This window comes from Ambystoma mexicanum, chromosome 1p (genome assembly GCF_040938575.1).
Source record: "Ambystoma mexicanum isolate Mex_15411 chromosome 1p, UKY_AmexF1_1, whole genome shotgun sequence".
Taxonomy (NCBI): domain Eukaryota; kingdom Metazoa; phylum Chordata; class Amphibia; order Caudata; family Ambystomatidae; genus Ambystoma; species Ambystoma mexicanum.
In genome coordinates, this window is record NC_090921.1 from 1,120,632,730 (window position 1) to 1,120,651,373 (window position 18,644).

Below are 18,644 nucleotides of genomic sequence, written 5' to 3' on the forward strand. Positions count from 1 at the left end.
TCTCTCTTTGCCAGCACCAGTTTGCCAATCTTTTGCAATCATCAGCTTCCATGTGTACCCCAGCAAGAAGAAAGAGCATCCACAATTAAGGTTACATAGTCCTAGCTGCCAGGTTGCCCTGTGTCACGTGTGACTCCTAGAGCCAATCCTGTTTTTCCATTGCATTGTGGGACTTGTAGTTTTGTTGCCTGACACAGGGCAACTTGGCAGCTATGCACAAGGCAGACGGCCATGAAGCAAAATGTGGGGTCGGCAGCCTGTGGCTCTTCAGACTACAACTTGCATGATCCCTCACCATTGGCTCGGGTCGCTAAGTTTGATGGGGGGGTTGTAATCCAAAACATCTGGAAAGCCACATTTATAGAGGCCTGGTGCACAGAGTTGGGATGTACTTTCTTTTTAAATGAGGTTCTTTTTCTGTTTTAAATAGTTTACTAACATCCTGCTGCGAAGAGCAGCGTCTCTTTCTCTCTTAACCCTTTCACTACCGAAACTTACATGCTTTCATATAGCAATTGGGACAGACTAGAAGTCCTTGGATCATAACTGCACTGAATAGTAGCATGTCGGCACACTGGCCGAGATCGGCTGTGGAGAATTGGTTTTGTGAATATTACCGACACAGCGAGGCAGACGAGAAGGCCTCGGGTTTTCACTCAGGATGTTGAAAGTTATTGTGAAATGGGGAAGTGGCACAGCGCGCAAGTGCTTTGGTCTGCATGCAGGCTCACCAGAAAGCGTGTGCCATTCCATGTCGCCAAATGATCGATGCCGAAAAGCCCTTTACATCCGTGTGAGGACAACAAGATCTAACTTTGCCTTTTCTTTTTTTAAGGAGGTTTTGCTGAACGAGGACAGCCACCTGAGGAGCGGAGGTAGGGAAGATGGCTTTATAATATTCCTTTTAGTACCTTAGATGTCTCTTGACAAGTTCCCCTTTTGTGTCTAAAAATGAATTATGTGACGATGTCCACACAACACACTTCAAAATGTCACACAAGTGTCGCATAGGTTTATGCTGCTTTTAGTAGAACCTCACCCCTCCACATCAGACGTGCTCCCTGGACCATGCAGTTAAGAAAATAAATAAAAAACACTCTCTAAAAGGGGCACCTTCTCCACTCTCCTTACACCCCCCTCCCCATCACACACCCCTCTTTCCCCCACACTCCCTCCCTGCAGTGTTACATGTTCCCCACTAGCTGGAAATGGCAGCCACTCTCTGCTTCCCTGAATGGTTAGCCGGACATAAATGTCGTGTTGAAAGGTGTGTTCTCTCCTGTCACCATCTAATGTGTACCTGCAATCTCTGCCCACGTACAGCGCTCTGCTGCTTCCTGAAGCTAGATTTGTGCCCACTAAATACCCCAAATAATAATGGGGGTATTCTATAATGGCTCCATTGCGGCAGGTGAGCTTGTGCCCTTTGTGCGGGCCGACTCCCATCCTAACAGTAATTTGCCTCCCTTTTTGCCTCTGCACCTCGTGCGCCGTTTCCCTGACCCACTTCCTGATTGCCCATCATCCACCCTCCTCCTGCCCAGGCCCCTGCTCCCATTGGCCTTGGTAGCGGCCTCGCAACAACGAGGGTCTTGGACCAGCTTTCTGGCTCCCCTGCCACTTTAGGTCCAGTGCGGTATGTGAGCTTGTGCCGTTTGTGCTGCATGACCCCCATCCTAATAGTAAATTGCCTCCCTTTTTGCCTCTGCACCTCGTGCGCCTTGTGTACCGTTTCCCTGGCCCACTTCCTGATTTACCTTCATCCACCCTCCTCCTGCCCAGGCCCCTGCTCCCATTGGCTTGAGAGACCCAGTAGAGAACACCCAACCAGAGCAGCCCCTGCCCGTTTCAGCTCCGGCATAAACAGCTCCAAACCGTGTTAGCCTCTGGGGCCTGCAGCTGTCCACCAGCAGCTACTGACAAGGTAAGTGTGGTTCGGGAAGGGGGTGCAGCAATTACTTCTCCCCATTAAATTGACCAATCTAATTTCATCTTATTCTCTATTAGCTAGTTGTCTGATGTGTCTAGCCCACAGTTTGTATAGTATTTTTATCTTGCATTTAGCCTGATTGTGCTCAGTTCGCTATATCCTGCATTTAGCCTGATTGTGCTTATTTAACCATATCCCGCATTTAGCCTGATTGTGTTTAACCATATCCCGCATTTAGCCTGATTGTCCTCAGTTAGCCATATCTCGCATTTAGCCAGATTGTGCTTAGTTATTCATATCTCACATTTAAGCTGGTTGTGTTTAATTAACCATATCCTGGATTTAGCCCGATTGTGCTTAGTTAGCCATACCTCGCATTGAGGCTGATTTCTTTCCAAACCACATGTTTAAGTGTTACTGCACTTATTGTTGTGTCCCTGTTCTAGGGCACTATCCTTCTATCCTTCTATCCAGGTGCCCTAAACTCAGGTATTACTACATTTTAGGCTAATTGGGCTAATTAGCCATATCTCACATCTAGGTTAATTGTGTGCTAAACCTATTTGATTTGAATCTTAGACCAATTGGGTCAGTTAGCCATATCTCGCACTTGAGCAGATTGTGTGAGCTAATTGTATCTTGCGCTTGGCCAAAATTGCGTTAGTAAACCATATTCCACACTTAGGCAAATTGTGTTTTAGCCCTACTTGATTTCAGATCAACTGCGTTAGTTAGCCATATTTCACACCTAGACAAAAGACAGGAACAAACTTTCAACAATTACAGAAAGGTAGGAATCCCACCAGGAACCTCAACAACCATAAGAAGAACAGAACACAGAATCAGACTAGTGAGATAAAACTACCCCAAGGTTAGAAACCAGGACCCACACCAAGTCCTACCCATCATCTACCAGCTCTCCAGGCAACTACCCAAACCCAACCCATCAAGACCACACACAGCACGAGACCACCACCAACCACTGACCCGACAATGGCACTCTCAACACCCCCCTGCTTTACCCACGGAAAGAAAACTCCTCAGGAAACCACCACTGAAGGAAACCCAAAACCAAGAAGGCGGACAACCACAAGGCAGACAGAAGCACAGAATAATCAACACTGGATGGCCTACACCCCTATAACCCTAAATAGCCCCAGATAACCAGAAGGCACCTGCAACCATGAGGCAATAAGGAAATAACCCCAGATTACAGGAAGCCACTCACAACCGTGAGACAGCAACCAAATCACCTCAGATCACGGGAAGCCACTTGCAACCATGAGGAAACCTGAAAAATACCAGAAGACAAGACCATGCCACATCAGAGAATCAGTCGACGTAAGAGAAAACAACAAGAAAGGAAATCCGAAAGGGAACCACAACAGACCCCTACCATGACAAATTCCAGATCATCATCAGTACACACAGCCAGCCGCGCGTGCACCCCGGAAGTGCACTGCAAGTGCTGTTTTGCTGTTCGGCTGTGCGGCGGGGTAAGGGGCGAAATTGTCGATTGAGACATGTTCCGTTAAATATAGTATTTCATGGTCAACATTGGTGCACAATTTTGTACATACCTGTGTGTAATTCTGGAGATTCACTTGTTTAGCTGGGATATATTCACAGGGATCGTTTGCTCTATTTTAGCCACCTAGAGCAAGTGTGTTCAGAGCTATTTTCTTGCTGTATATTTAACACATAAGTCGCAGTATGGTTAATGGCTTGCGAAGTGGTCAGAAGCTTCTAGAACCGGTATCTATAATACCTGGCCCCGCTGTGAGCGAGGATATGTCCGCTGAGTTTGTGGCTCCACTTATTCCACAAGCTTCTATGTTATCTACACCGGGCTCTTTTGAGAGTGAGGCAACGTCTGTTGATCTTATGGCCGCATCGGTACACCAAGCTACGATGTCAATAGATGGTGCAGGGGCTGATGAGTGCACTCCAGCAGCCCTAAAAACCAGGGTATTCAACGAAATGGGGGTTGCTCCCAAATTTGATATTAATGCTATGATACACTGCTCTGGTTATAGGGCTGATCGTTCAGTGAGAAACACTAAATTTGAGCTTAAGGATCTAAATAATAGTGCTCCAAGTAATTCCCCTGCAATTGACTTGAAACAAAGTACTGATATAGGACTATACAGTATCTCCAACATCTCCTATAAAGAAGAAACAGTTGATTGCTCAGTAATGGGTCCCACCATTGAAGCAGAGCTAAGCAAACATATTCGTCTCTCTCTTGGACCTTCAACTCCTGTAAATCAGAAATTGGTCAGGAGAGAAGATGTTTTCATGTTGAGTACTAGAAGTAAACCTGTTCCCATTAGCAATTCTGACACATTGAGTGGTGAAACTGTCAAACTGACCTGGGAAATGGATTTTGAATCAAATGAATCCTTAAATAAACCCATGGTTAGTTCACCTAAAGCTTCTAGTGCTCAAACTGCACTAAATGACCGGATGAACCTTGATATTAAAGAATTCCAATCTAGTTTGATTGGAAAAGATAAAGATGCCTCTAATAATGATGTCCGTTCTGAGAGCATCACACTTGATGCACCATCTCTAAGTCCTGATTTCCCAGTCTTATCAAGAATTCTCAACTTACTGGATAAGGGTCATGAGCGCTCCCACTATGAAATAGGAATCATGAGAGAAGCTATCGCTGACTTATTTAACAAAACTAACAGAATTGAAGGCTTACTGTTCACTTGTGACGCGGTGGCTACTCTAACTAATAGACTACCCAAGAAAAAGGATATGGTGGATAGTGCCATTCAATTTGATGGCATATTTAACATACCTACGCAGAAAATATGCTCTTATGCCAGTACTGTTATCCCCAGATCTTTTATCTTTTATCTCAACCTGTACACAGACTGATGTTATTGTTGATGACTTGTGTAAAGTTCTGTCCACTGTTCAAAAAATTGAGTATCATCTGGATAAAATGAATACAGAGACTTTTGCATCTCAAGCAGTGATCTCTCCTGCTGTCACCGGGGTTGAATTCATGAACAAATCCCAGTCCTGATAGCCCTTCCCAGCTGATGGATTTAATTGATCTAGGGGGTGAATGTTCCATGATGGGAGACCCAAAAATGTCCGAATCTATTGACGGTGATCTCCCACTGAAACCTATAACAGTTCTAACCCGAAGGGAAAAAAGGCAAGCTGGCAGGGCTTTGAAAAGGAAAGCTAAAGCGTCGGCCTTGGCAAAGAAACATGGGAAGGCCGCGCTAAATGCCCAAACACAAGCTATGCTGGTCATACCTGAGAACGACGCAGGGATTAATCTTTCTCAACTTGATGACGAATCAAGACTGTTACTTGATATCAAGCCCCCTAATAAAAGCAAAGAAAAAACAAATGGGGATAAAAAACAAAAGAGTATCCAGGAAATTGTTAATGTAAAAAGGACTGGGGGGAGGATTGATTGTTCCACGAACCCCCAATCCAGTCTACCCCCCTCAGACATCTCTGGGGGGGGGGTTACAAATGTCGCTCTCTCAATTCTACCCGATAAGCCATAAACAAACTTCTGTCTGCAAAGGGAAAAGTAAGGTTACGATACCCAGGGCTTGTATCTCTCAGCCTGCTGACAATGACCCACTAGATGGCTCTTCTGCTGAGCCATGGATATTGGGTGTATTGGGGAGGGATCCATTAAGATGTCTGGAAGGTTCAAAGGTCTTAAAAGTTGACATAGGGCCTATGCCTTCACCGCCTAAAGTTATGCCCTGTAAAGAAAATGAAGCTATAGCAACAACTGAATTGGTTGATCTAAATGTGGCGGGTTGTTCTAATAGCAGCCCCAAAGCGGACAACAATGAGTTTGAGTCCATTCTTGATCCACCGTACATACTTGGTTGGGAAAGTGACCCCAATATTAACGGCAAATGAACTTTGAATCGGTCATCCCTCCTAAAAGCGTTTCACACAATACCCTGCCTGAGAACCATAGTATCAGATGATATTGATTGGGTAAGACTAGCTAACAGATACAATAACAGGATGACATGTGGATTCTATTCCAGACTTATTATGAAACTTGTTTGGGAACAAAAAGAAAACTTTGAATTCATTGGATTGACCCCCTTTTTATTACAGTCTGATTCTGATGCTAGAATTTTCCTTGATAAACCTACTGTTTCCACAGTCACCAGTGACCATAATACGATGCTAATGCAGCCTCCCCAAATCAGTGGTGATCTGGTTAAACAGTTATTAGCAATGGCTGCTGTATTATCAGGTTTAAATACACTACCTCATTCTACATCGGCAACTGTATCGGTGGTGCCACCCTAGCCCTGCTAACTTACAATCAATTGAATGTTTGTCATGGTACTGTTGTGGGTTGGCTAACCTGAAAAGATGGTGGGGATCCACCAACCCATGTGAACCTCCGGCTATATTGCTATTACAAGAGACAATGCATGCCTCCCAGCTGTCGTTTGATGGTTTTGTTTGTTACTCCCAACCTGCAATCCAAGGAGAAAAGGGTAGACCGTTGGGTGGTCTTGCAATTTTAATAAGTAATGCTTGTAAATATCTAACGGAACTTGTCTATAAGGATCCGAATGTGTTAGCCATAGAATTAGCACCGGTTTCTCCGCAAGGCAAATTCCTCATCCTGTTGTGCATCTATTGGAATAGATTGACGATAACATTTAATGAATTCACCGACATTCTGGATGCTATCTTAGAAGGTGTTTTTTCTCGACACAATGAGGTTAGTGTAGTGGTTGGTGGCGATTTCAACTCTTCATGCTTAAGGCAAAAGCTTTGTCCGGGATACCAACCCTTTCCTATTGCCCCTAGTTCGGCTAGGAACGGGTTGAAATGGATAGAGTTTTTTCTTAACTGGTGCATTCAGGTAATTCCTACTAATTCAGTGTACTATACATACACTTGGTCTAGGGGAGGTTTGTATTCACACATTGACCATTTTTTTACATCCTCGAAAACCTGCCTCTTATCGGACAGTGTGAATATCAAGAATTTGGGATTTGGTGATCATAATGCTATTTCAATACAATTGAAATTAGAGGGTTGGGGTTTTACCCCATCTCACCATCTAAAGTTGGTAGAGAATGATCGCCCAGGTTTAACGGTCAGATGGAATCCCTCGGTATGTTATCAACTTACGGAGCGTATTAGAGTTGATTTGGGGTTGATCATATGTCTGAATGATTCTCTCCAGGACCCTGCAGGTGTTGATCAGTATATCTCTAAAATGATCGAATTCCATCTGCTGGAAATGTCTAAGTATAGAAAACCGCCGCCGGTCGTTAAACCACACTGACACAAATTTAATATTGAAATTTACCAACTGAAGAAGACCAGAAATTATAAGTTACATAGATTATCTAGGTTGTTGCTTGATCCAAAACAATATTTCATGCAAAGAAAAAACATTTTAGCTACACATAAAATTGCTGTGAAAAACCTAAAAACGCATCTTTACATGAATGACAACTATAATATGATTTATCACATCTTGAAAAGAGATGCACGTAAAATTTGGGCTTTGTTAAGAATGAGAAATGGTAACAATGAAGGGTTGAAAGAAAATGCTATCTCAGCTGATCAGTGGGTCAGCTACTTCAGGCAGAAATATGAATTACCCATAACGTTTCTAAATTATCCTTATCTAGTGACCCAGAATAATATACCTATGTGCTCCCCTTGGAGCTTAGATGATATTTCACGGGCCATTAAGAAATCTAATCCCTGTAGGGCCATGGGGCCTGATGGTATCCCAGCTTGTCTCTATAGATCAGATATACAGTTGTGGGCCATGATCTTGAAAAAAAATGTGATGCAGTATTTACTTCCCAAACTATTCCGAGCTCATGGTGCTCTGCTAATATTATACCTATATACAAACAAGGCCCTATTGATGACCCCAGTAACTTTTGCCCCATTGCGTTAACCGACGCGTCCTCTAAGGTATTTTGTCAACTAATTCTGGAAGAACTCCAAGTATTTATGAAAACTAATGCCACTCTTTCTAAATTCCAGACTGGTTTTCGCCAGCAAATGGGATGCACTCTTAATGCTACCATTATCGCCCATATTGAGTGGAATTCCAAGCATAATCACTCTGGAGCAGTTTACATGGCTGCTCTTGACTTGAGCTCTGCTTTTGATACTGTGGTAAGGAACCTCCTGTGGCTAAAGATGAAGGTGTTGGGCTTCCCTGGATATCTAATAGCGCTTATACACCTACTCCATACTGACACCACTTATAGAGTGCGCCTTAACAAGGAAGGTATGCTAAACGGACAAATACCATCTAAAGTGGGGCTAAAGCAGGGGTGTACTCTAGCAGCCATATTGTTCAATTTGTATACCTGTGATATTGAGGAATGTTGGTCAAACAAAGTGATTTACCCAATTCGAATAGGTCGAACCAAATTAAACTATATTGGCTTTGCGGATGATATCCTTATTTTTGACAAAACTCCTTTCGGCCTACAGCACAAACTTAATGCTTTCAGCTCTTATGCCAATGCCCATAACTTGAAAATTAACCATTCCAAATCACACATTTTGATGTTTAAAGACGGTCATAAAAAGATTTGCTCCTACACTTGGTTTATGGAAGATACTCGGATTGCTACAATTCAAGAATTTAAATACTTGGGGTATCCCCTTTCGAATTCATTTTCAAAGTTTTGGTGGAGAAATAAAATATGCGAAAAAATTAAACCCCTTGTTTCCCAAATGAGACTAATAATGGGTAAATACTGTGGGTTCTCGCTCTTGCCCGTTCTTCAATTTTACACCCTAAAAGTGGAACCTTCAATTCTCTACATGTTAGATATGTGTTTATATGAAATAGACGACATCTTAGATACACTTCAAGGAGGTATTTGGAAAAATGTGCTAAAGCTTCCTCCATCCGTTCCAAATGATATAGTTTGGCATGAACTTGGTATTCTTCCATTGTCAGCTAAACGGAATTGGAGACTTTTGAGTAACTATGTGAACATTCTGAATCCTCCTGCTAATTCATTGTATGAAGACTTGAAAGAGCATCTTGCTTTGGGTTGCATGTGATCTTTGTCAAAATACGCTGGAAAAATGAATGATCTAATGGGTCTTCTTGGTATCCTGAAGGAGGATCTAATGTTAGGTCTTCCTAGTTGCAAACAAAAATTATACCTTTACTATTGGAGCTGCCAGGCTGATAGAATTGGGTCCTATCGATCTTACTATGAGTATGCCCGGTTCAGAAGAAAAATGGGTGAGAGACCAGGAAACATATTGCAGTTCCCTTCAGCCTCGGGTCGCAACTCTTACCTAAGATTTAAACTTAATTTGTTTTATACTAATGAACGTTTGTGTAAATGGGGTACTGGTGAAACTGAATTTAAAAATGGCTCCTGTCGATTTTGGAAAGAAATGACCATACTTGAGACTCTTAAACACCTAGTGATCTATTGCAAATATTTTGAAGACCTGAGACATACCAGGTTTGGTGACTATATGATCACCAACTCTATCTTGTCTCGTGAAACTTTATGGAGTAGATGTATGCTGGGTGAAAGCACAAAGTTAATATTGAAATTATTATCGGTTTTAACGACCATTGACTCAAAATTGATGGAGTGCATTGAAAGATAAGATGTCCTTTTCAGTCAAGTTGTATCTGATATGTGAGGGATTGGATTGTTTTATTATGCGAATTTGTGTGGTATCTTTTGTCTTGGTATTTTAATGTGTAAAGAAGAATGTTTTTTTAAAAAAATGTATTTGTAAAGGTTTTAAATCAAACACAATTAAAAAAAATAAAAGAAAAATACACACAGCCACGAGGAATAAGAGCCACCCAGAAAACAAGACTAAAATCACTCCACCTTACACCATATCTCGCAGAACAGATTCCCATTCACAACAGCAGGATACCGGGACCCCATAGGAAACAGGAAGAAACAACTGAAAGGATGAGACGCTGCAACCACACTCCATACATCTCCAAACCCCAAGAGAACCGGCAACACCTGCCTGAATCGGAAGAGGAGCCTGAAATGGCCATGAACCCAATTAAAAACCTAACCAACCTATTCCTAACCAACCTATTCAACCACGAAACAAGGATAACAGAATACTCTCAACAACCGAAAGATTATAAGGAAAACCACTAACAAAACCAACCAACGATGCAAACCAGAAAAAATCTATTGACTACAAAGAGAAAACTACACTGTAACCTAATCAACACCAGATCTATGTCCAAACACACAACGGAGATCTATGACCTACTTTGCGATGAGGGAATTGACATCCTGTTCATAAAAGAAACCTGGCTAGCTGAAAACTACAAAGTCATACTACACAGCTGCCTACCAATAACTTTAAATGCAAACAAGCGAACAGGAAAGGAAAAATAGGGGAGGACTCGCAGTAGCATACAAAGAACACCTACAATTTAAAAAAGCAGAGCCGTTAAACATCCAGAAATGCGAATCCCTCATCATCCACTTACCACGGGCCCACAGTCAAACCTTACATTCATACTTGTCTATATGGCTCCAACCTACGACGCCGTCTTTACAGACACCTTCATAGAAACAGTCATCAATCTAGCCATCAGACCATTCTCTGGGACTTCAACCTTATGGTTCGAAGAAGGGAACACCAACTTGCAGAAAACCTTAATCAAACAACTCGAGACCATGAACCTTCGACAGATGGTGAAAGGAGCGACACACACACAGCAGGACACACCCTGGACGCAATCTTCGTGAAATAAAACCTGATCACATCATCACCGCCCATCCAAATACTATGGAATGACCACCTCATCAGCCATTTTGTGATCCAAATACCATCAAACCCATCTGAAAAGCCTCTTAAAATACCTGCCAGTCTGGAAAGGAAACTGGAAAACCACCAAGAACAGCAACCTAGAAGAACAGCTAGGAACCGCGAAGCCAACGGCCATATCATTGGATGCGACAGACATAGATGGAAAAGCAAACCTAATTCAGAAATGGATTGCAGAAACAACAGATGCCATCTGCCCGTAAAAACGCCTCATCCCCTCAAGGAAGAAAGCAGTGGATAGATGGTTCACCTCCACCTAAAAACAATGAAACGAACTAACCGCAAACTAGAACACGATTGGAGGAAAAACTAAGACCAGGGAAAATGTGTAAAATACTGACTACAAATTCGATCATACAAATCTGAAATTCTCAAAGCAAAAAAAGAAGCACTACGACGAACGGTTCAGAAAAGTCACCAACACCCAAAGAGAGTTATTCAACATTGTAAATGAGATGAGAAACCAACCCGGATACAATAACTCACCAGTACCCTCCCAAAAGCTATGTGACGATCTTGCAGATCACTTCAAGAAGGAAATCACCAATATACACAGATGTAATACAAAGCAGACCTATTGACCAAACAATGCACCAGCCACCACCAACCCTTGGATCACAAAACAAAATGTGCTGCTTCCAACAGATGTCAAGAGAAAAACTACAAAGCCTGGTTAAAAAGAGTAACAAGGCAGTTTCCCCAGTGGACCCCTGCCCTCCAGACATCTCTAAATCAATACTTGCACAGGACACAGCATCAGAATACTACCCAAACCTCTTCAAACAATCACTTACCACAGGTAGAGTACCAAGAGCAATTAAAACAGTCTAAATCAAACCTCTGCTCAAGGACACAATGGGCGATGTGGAAGACCTCTCAAACTACAGACCAATCTCAGACATCCCATACCCGGCAAAACTATTAGAAACCTACATCTATGAACAACTTCTGGAGCATGTTGAAAATAACCATTTACTGGACCAGGCAGAAGTAGGTTTCAGACCCCTGAGAGGAGGGAGACCGCTCTAGTCTCAATATGGGACGATCTAAAGATGAATGCAGACTCCAACACCAAATCAGCACTGATATTACTGGATCCCTCAGCTGGCTTTGACACAGTCTACCACAACATCCTAATAAAAAGACTGGAGGAAATAGGGCTCACTGACAGCGCTGCTCTGGATCAAATTTTTCCTCTTGGAAAGAACAGAAACAATTTGGTTAATACCCTTCAAATCCGCACCACCGGACACCACCTGAGGAGTACCCCAAGTCTCTCATCACTATCACTGATACACATCAACATTTACATGACACTGCTAATCAACCTCATCAAAAAAACACGGACTAACATGCTACAACTAAGCAGATGATACACAAATCATCTTAAAATACAGTGACTTACATGAAGAGAACACACCCTTATTAGAGTGCCTCATGGAGCTCTACCAATGGATGAACATCAACAAACTCAAAATTAACCCATACAAAACTGAAATCATGATTACTCCTCAATATAGAGGAAACAATCAGCGGATCCCAAGGCCCATAGAACTGTGAAACCCACTGACACCATCTGCAGCTGTAAAAAACCTTGGAATCATCATGGACAAAGACTTAACAGTAGAACCCCAAATGAATATGACAATCCAGAAGTGCTTCTTTCACCTACAAACAATTTAAAAAAAAATCCTACAATTCCTCTCATTCACACACAAAACACTGGCCTCATCCCATCATAATCTATCCCTCCTCATGTCCAGGATAGATTATGCTAACAGCAGATACCTTGGAATGCCAGACTCCCTACTAAGGAAACTGCAACGAATACAAAACGCAGCAGCCAGACTTATCCTTAAACTCAACAGAAGATATCACATCACACCAGGATGTTACACTGCCTCCAGGTAAAAAAAGAATAACTTTCAAAACAATGTGCATATTGCAAAGATTGGGAAAACATCCACCTAGAACCCAAACAATACACAAAGAAAAAACTGGGTGGATCAGCATTCACCTGCTTAGCCGTGAAACTTCGGAACTCCTTTCCCACGGAAATACAAAATATGGAGAACCACACAAAATTCAGGAAACTTCTTAAAACCTGGCTCTTCAGCTCCGAACCCAATGATACCGAATGAGCGGCGCCCGCACACCTCGTAACTTGCCAAACACTGAAAAAGGAAAAGGAGTCTGAAAACAATAGAGAAATGAGGGATAGGACTGAGAAGAAAGACCTTAAACAGAGACACCCCTACCCCTAAAGAGGGACCACTAAGAAATAGGAGAAATGGGCAGGCCCAATACGACTAGGCCGGGGAAAGAGGCCCAAGGGAAACAGCAGAAGGAAAATCAGGGAAGGGAAACTCTTGGCCTAGTCGTACCCCCACTGAGGACCTACAAGTGAACAGGAGTAATGCACCAGACCCTCCTCAGTAGATAACGAACACCTGTAATGTATTGAAGAAAATGACTAACCGTTTCCTGCGGTTTCCCCTCAGGGCAGTGAACACATCCCCTAGCTAGAAATAGGGCATGTACCAAAATATCAAACAACATAACGAATCCCGGAGAAGCCTACGAATTAGGACCACTGTGGTGGCAAACCAGGCAAAATCCAAAAATGGCAACTAGGAGGGAGACCAAGATCACAACTGCCACATGTGATGCCGTTAGATGAATTTCATGGGTAGGAAATGTTATGCACTTGGACAGATTTCAGGAGTGGGAACTCTGATGCACTTGGATGGATGTCAGGGCTGGGAAATCTGACTTGCTTAGGTGGCTTACGTGGCTATAAAAGAAATGCACTCAGATGAATTTCGGTGGAGGGGAAAGGAGTGACATACTCGGATTGACTCCTGGGGTGGGAGGTATGACATACTTGTACTTCAGGGCTGGCAGTTATGGCACAGTTAATTGAACTTAGGGTGTGGGAGGTATTATGCAGTTGGATAGGTTTTCAGGGAGTATGACTCACCTGGATTGATTCCTGGGGTGGGGGGAAGTGGTAAACTTGGGTGGTTTCCTAGAGCGAGAGATGGTGTGCCCTTGGATGGTTTTCGAGGGTGGGAGTTGTGGAACACGTAGATGGACTACCAGGATTTATCAGCAACCAGTACTAATAAACTCACCCTCTGCATACACCTCTCAAACTCTAGACTTAACACAACCAGACCGCTACAGCACCACAGCCCGCACATACCTCACAACACCACAACAGAACAAACTACACATAGTGTAGCACAACAGCGCACAATGTCTAACTTCAGAAAAATCAGATTTATGTTCAGTGAACAGTGTTTCCAAACTGAAGCTGACAACTGCACACCACAGCTCTCTTGATCTTTCCCAGCGCAACCCCACTAATCACCCACCCTCAGACCTTGCATTACAGATCCGCCTGAGCGTCTGGAGACCACACAAGTGACATTGAGGCGCGGTATAAAAACCTTTAACATTAACATAAAAAGTCTTTATACTTGTAAAGTCCCTTGTTTGTGTGGATCGCTCCATCGGCATGACGACTGGCACAGGACACTATAGCTAAAGGTGGGTGTTGCTGATTGGTCATGTCGAAAGGAATTCAACCGTTTTGTTTTTCGATTCCCTAAAAGATAATTCCTATTCGTTGTAATGTGTGTGCGATCACCCTCCCATCCTCCTCCATGTATGGGAAGATGGGGAACGTATGGTGATAGAAAAGTATTGGGGTGGGGTGTGGAGCAAGGCCTGCCCCTGGGCATTTTTACAAAATGTGTTTAAGGCAGCTGGAACATCGGCATCCAGTTTGTGGGACGACAGATAAATGCACCGGGTACTCACAGTTAGACTGTTTGCATGCAAGTTTACATCAGTTCCTGGGTTAACTTTTTGGGAAAGGAAGCAGTGGTCGAAGTGTACGAAAAGAAGTAGTGGAACTATGTTCCCTTCTGGCCTGCTCCTGCTCCCCGTTGCCAGGAACCCCTCCTGTGCGCAGTCTAAACCCCCAAACCAGCCCCGTTTCTTGGCCCGGGCCAGAGAGCTAAATAGCTCAGGAGGTGGGCGCAGTAAGGGGTTTCCGAGCTTGCCAGACAACAGATCAAGCAGTCTTCTATGCCGGTGAGTGCTCCTCTGCCATGTGCGGCTGGCAGCAATGTGTTCGGAATTTGCAAACACAGGAATGCATATTCCAAACGCAGCGTGTGAGATGCTCTGGAGTCACACACCCTTTGCCCCCCATTCTTTGTGTTTACAGCCTTTCAAGTGGGGCACATTATAAGTGATGACTTATTTAACAAGCCATTGCTTTTATACAGTATCTGCTTAACATTTCAGTTTTAAGAACTGAACATGGGGCATATTTATTCATTAGGCAAGCACAAGTATCACTTAGCTGATCAAACCTATGCATCCTTCACAGAGAATTAACATGCCACACAGAAAAGTTTAAAACTATATTCTTTATTTTCATGTCTCTTTATTTGACACACCAAAAGGTTTTTTATTTTTGTATATTACTTTTCAGTTACATATGGCACATTCCTGGGAAGGTTAACTGTCATTGTCTTCCTTAAGTATCCTAGTGGCTGCTTTGGAACATGGTCTGAACAAGCCAATCACTGCCTAGCACGCACACCAAATGGCACCTCAATGTGACTTGGCACATTGATTAGGAAACTCGAGTTCATTGTGGGTCACCATGCAGACAGTAGTTCATGGCAAATCAATGCAGTGTGCAGCAATGATGTATGCGCTGCCCAAGTCACCACCCTGGTGGTTAATGGTGTCTATGTGGTGCTCGCTTATCTAATAGCACATATACCTGTTGTTGTCTGATGAGCCCAATGTCCATACAATAGCACACTGGAATGTTTTGTGTATGTGGCTCTGATGAGCATGCCATACTGTGCCCACACTTAAACACATAAAGCAATCAAGGAAGTTGCCTCAAATTGTACACTCACTAGGCCAAACACGCTTTCTACACTGCCACACCATGATTTGCTGCAGGCCAGTACTATTAAGAGATGCCAATGCCAGCTCTGTTAGAGCATGGGCCTGGTCTTTTGCCAAAATAACCCCTGAGGCCTGCGTAATAGTGAGGAGGTAGTGGATGAGGAACTGTGGACCCTTTCGCATGCATTAGAAGCCAGTTTTGTTCAAAACGCTTCATCAGGTTATTACTGGTCAAGCTAAAGTTTGTATGAGGTACAATCCTTTCGGTGTAGCCTTTCTGTGCATTGTAGTGGGTCTCTGTTGTGCGGTATCATGTCCTGCCTGTAGATATAATTTCCTAAAGATGTTTCTGTATTGGGGGTTTGGCATGCTCACGCTGAGACCATCCCTTCCTCATCTAAAATTCTTCAGAAACAAGAAGCAAAAAAGCCCTTGTACTCATTTGAGTGGCTGATGGTGCCGCCATTTAATAATTTAATACTTGCAGCCAAAAATGTAAGCTGTCCAAAGGAGAATGTATGGTTCATGGTTACAAGGTAACACTATACAGCGGTGTCTGGAGAACATTTTTAACAAAGTATCACACATTCCGTCTATGACTAATAGACCTCACACAGAACACTCATCAGAGAGCAAAAGTAACTAGAGGCTACGATGGCTATCTAGTTAAAAACCAACATAGTTTGTGGACATGTTCAACTATTATTGTAGTGAGCATTGTCTTCTGCATGAGCTCACTCATGCGTTTACGGGTCGACCGGTTTCGATGATCTATGTGGATGTGATCATCTTCTTCAGGACCTATATTTTGACAGGAAATGCATAGATCATGGTATTGTTTTTTTTTTTTTACCAGAAATGATGCTTGTATGAAAGAAGGCTAGATAGGGAGAGTTGCTCTTCTATTCCTGTTAGATAGGTGGCACATCATCCACAGCCTAGGGAGAGAACTTGTGGGAGACAGGGATAGGGTGTTCTTCTAACCAGGGACAGCCCTTCTGTGTGTGTGAGGTCTATCACTTATAGACGGAATGTGCGATCCTTTGTTAAAGATTTTCTCCAGACACCGTTGTATAGTCTTACCAGGTCTAATTGTAACGGTTGGATAGTTTTTTGGACAGTTAGTGCACTGACATATGAGCCCTAGTTTTTGGTTCATGGTTACAAACATGTTAATGTTAGGGTGAGTATTGTGAACCGTGATGTGAGCACCAAGCCATGCATCGGTTATGAATTTAGAGATTCACACATACAATCTTTTTTATCACAGACTTGTTTATCAAAAGTAGAGATCACTGTTATAGTCCTGAAATGCTCTGTGATTTCAAAGCATACAGGACTCCTCAATGATTCTATTTGTCCCTTTTCCCACTCTGAGGGGTATTTTAAAAGAGTACAATAAGAGTGTACAAGACTGTCCATCTTGGATTGATAACCTTCCATCAGAAAATAATTCATATGGTTAGTCTAGTATTGCCCCTTGGGTCATACAAGTGAGGTGGTATGAACAGAACACCTGCAACACAGGACCAGCGGTCAGTGGTCCCTCTGACCCCGGTTGGCTGGTCACACCGCAGTGTGCCAGTACGGAAAGTTTGAAACGGCACTCAGGCAGGGGCTTCCCTAAGAGCAGGTGAAAAACCATTTACTTGAGAAGCAACAGCTGTGTTTTCACATTAGATTTCTTCTGTAAAGTACTTGAATTACAATCTAGTGAAACCAGCTTCATTTATATAGCAATTATTTATCTATATTGAGGAGGGAGTTTTGTCGCATGACACATAGGTGTAGTTTGGGAGTGACGTGAGCCAGTTGGGGAGGGGGCGCATTCTGATGTTTCGCCCTGGGCACCAAGTTGGCTATAAACTGCCCTGCCCCAAACACACCTGCTGTTTAAGGGAATGTTCTGTGCAGTGCACTGAAGTGCAAGTTAAAACTTCTTCCTGCTCTTTTATTTTAAAAGTAAACCATTCCAAAACGGTTTCTTTTTAAAAATAAAAGTACAGGAGCAGTAAAACATTTTTTTTGTTGTAAAGAATAGGAGCACCACTCCCAACCACTCCCGCTCACTTCAACATCTGAGAGGAAGGCAAACCCTTCAAGGACTAATGAGTTAGAAGTCATTCCATGTTTTTGGAAATGTAAACTCTCTGATGATTAATATTTTGAGAGCAAAACACTTCTTTGGGTGCCCGCTGTAATCTCCCAGCCTTCCCCTTTCCCCCCCAAAATGAGCAAGTGTAAGATGTTCCATGTCCAGCTTATAGGGACAAGTTGTTCATGAATAATATCATGAGAATTGCCAAGTGGCCCCAGGACTTGCAAGAAACCTTCACCCAGCGCTTTTTTCTACTGCATGCTGGGACTTGTAGTTTTGTTTTCTCCAGTGTGAAAATTGGCCCACAGGGGCCAGTTACTAGCTAGCACTTGCTCAAGGTGTCACGCATGACACGAGGCCACTTAGCAGCTATGCTTAATGTTGCTGAAAGATTCAAGATTGTTCAGCAGCTGAGGGCGCCTTTGCACAGAAAGGGGGAACATTGTGCTAAGAATATGTTCCATTGCATTTAAAGCAATTATTAGACACTTTTACATTTTCCTACATTGGACGAGGAGGCCTTGGGGAGGTATTTATTAGTGTGAGGGAAAGGAAGTATGGTGTGGGTTCCAGGACCCTCCTTGCATAATAAGGGTACCCTATACTTTTCATGTGGATGCGATGCACAGCTCGGCTCTGCATGAGAATATGGAGTTAACTTGTGACGGGTCCCATCGTGGGGTCACCCTAGTGGAGAAATGTCAGTTCTAATCCATGGAGCTTACATTGTTTAGCAATTACCTTTTATTAGAAGCATTCACGGGAAAGACCCTCTTAGTTGCGCTATTTATCACATTGCTAATGTTTGTGTTGGTTACAGATTATTTGCTGTTTGTC

The 18,644-nt window shown here is 43.0% G+C and overlaps 1 protein-coding gene across 2 annotated transcripts in view; it reads left to right on the forward strand.

The window, feature by feature from the left end:
* The window catches only part of ADCY7 (adenylate cyclase 7), a 1,256,803-nt gene that overhangs the window by 398,088 nt on the left and 840,071 nt on the right, over window positions 1-18,644 (forward strand). The window contains exons 3-4 of one of the 2 annotated variants that reach the window (XM_069604769.1): window positions 836-875; window positions 1,783-1,924. The gene's annotated coding sequence lies outside the window, so the exon portion shown is untranslated. The remainder of the gene's footprint in view (window positions 1-835; window positions 876-1,782; window positions 1,925-18,644) is intronic. The other variant, XM_069604771.1, reaches the window with a different exon arrangement.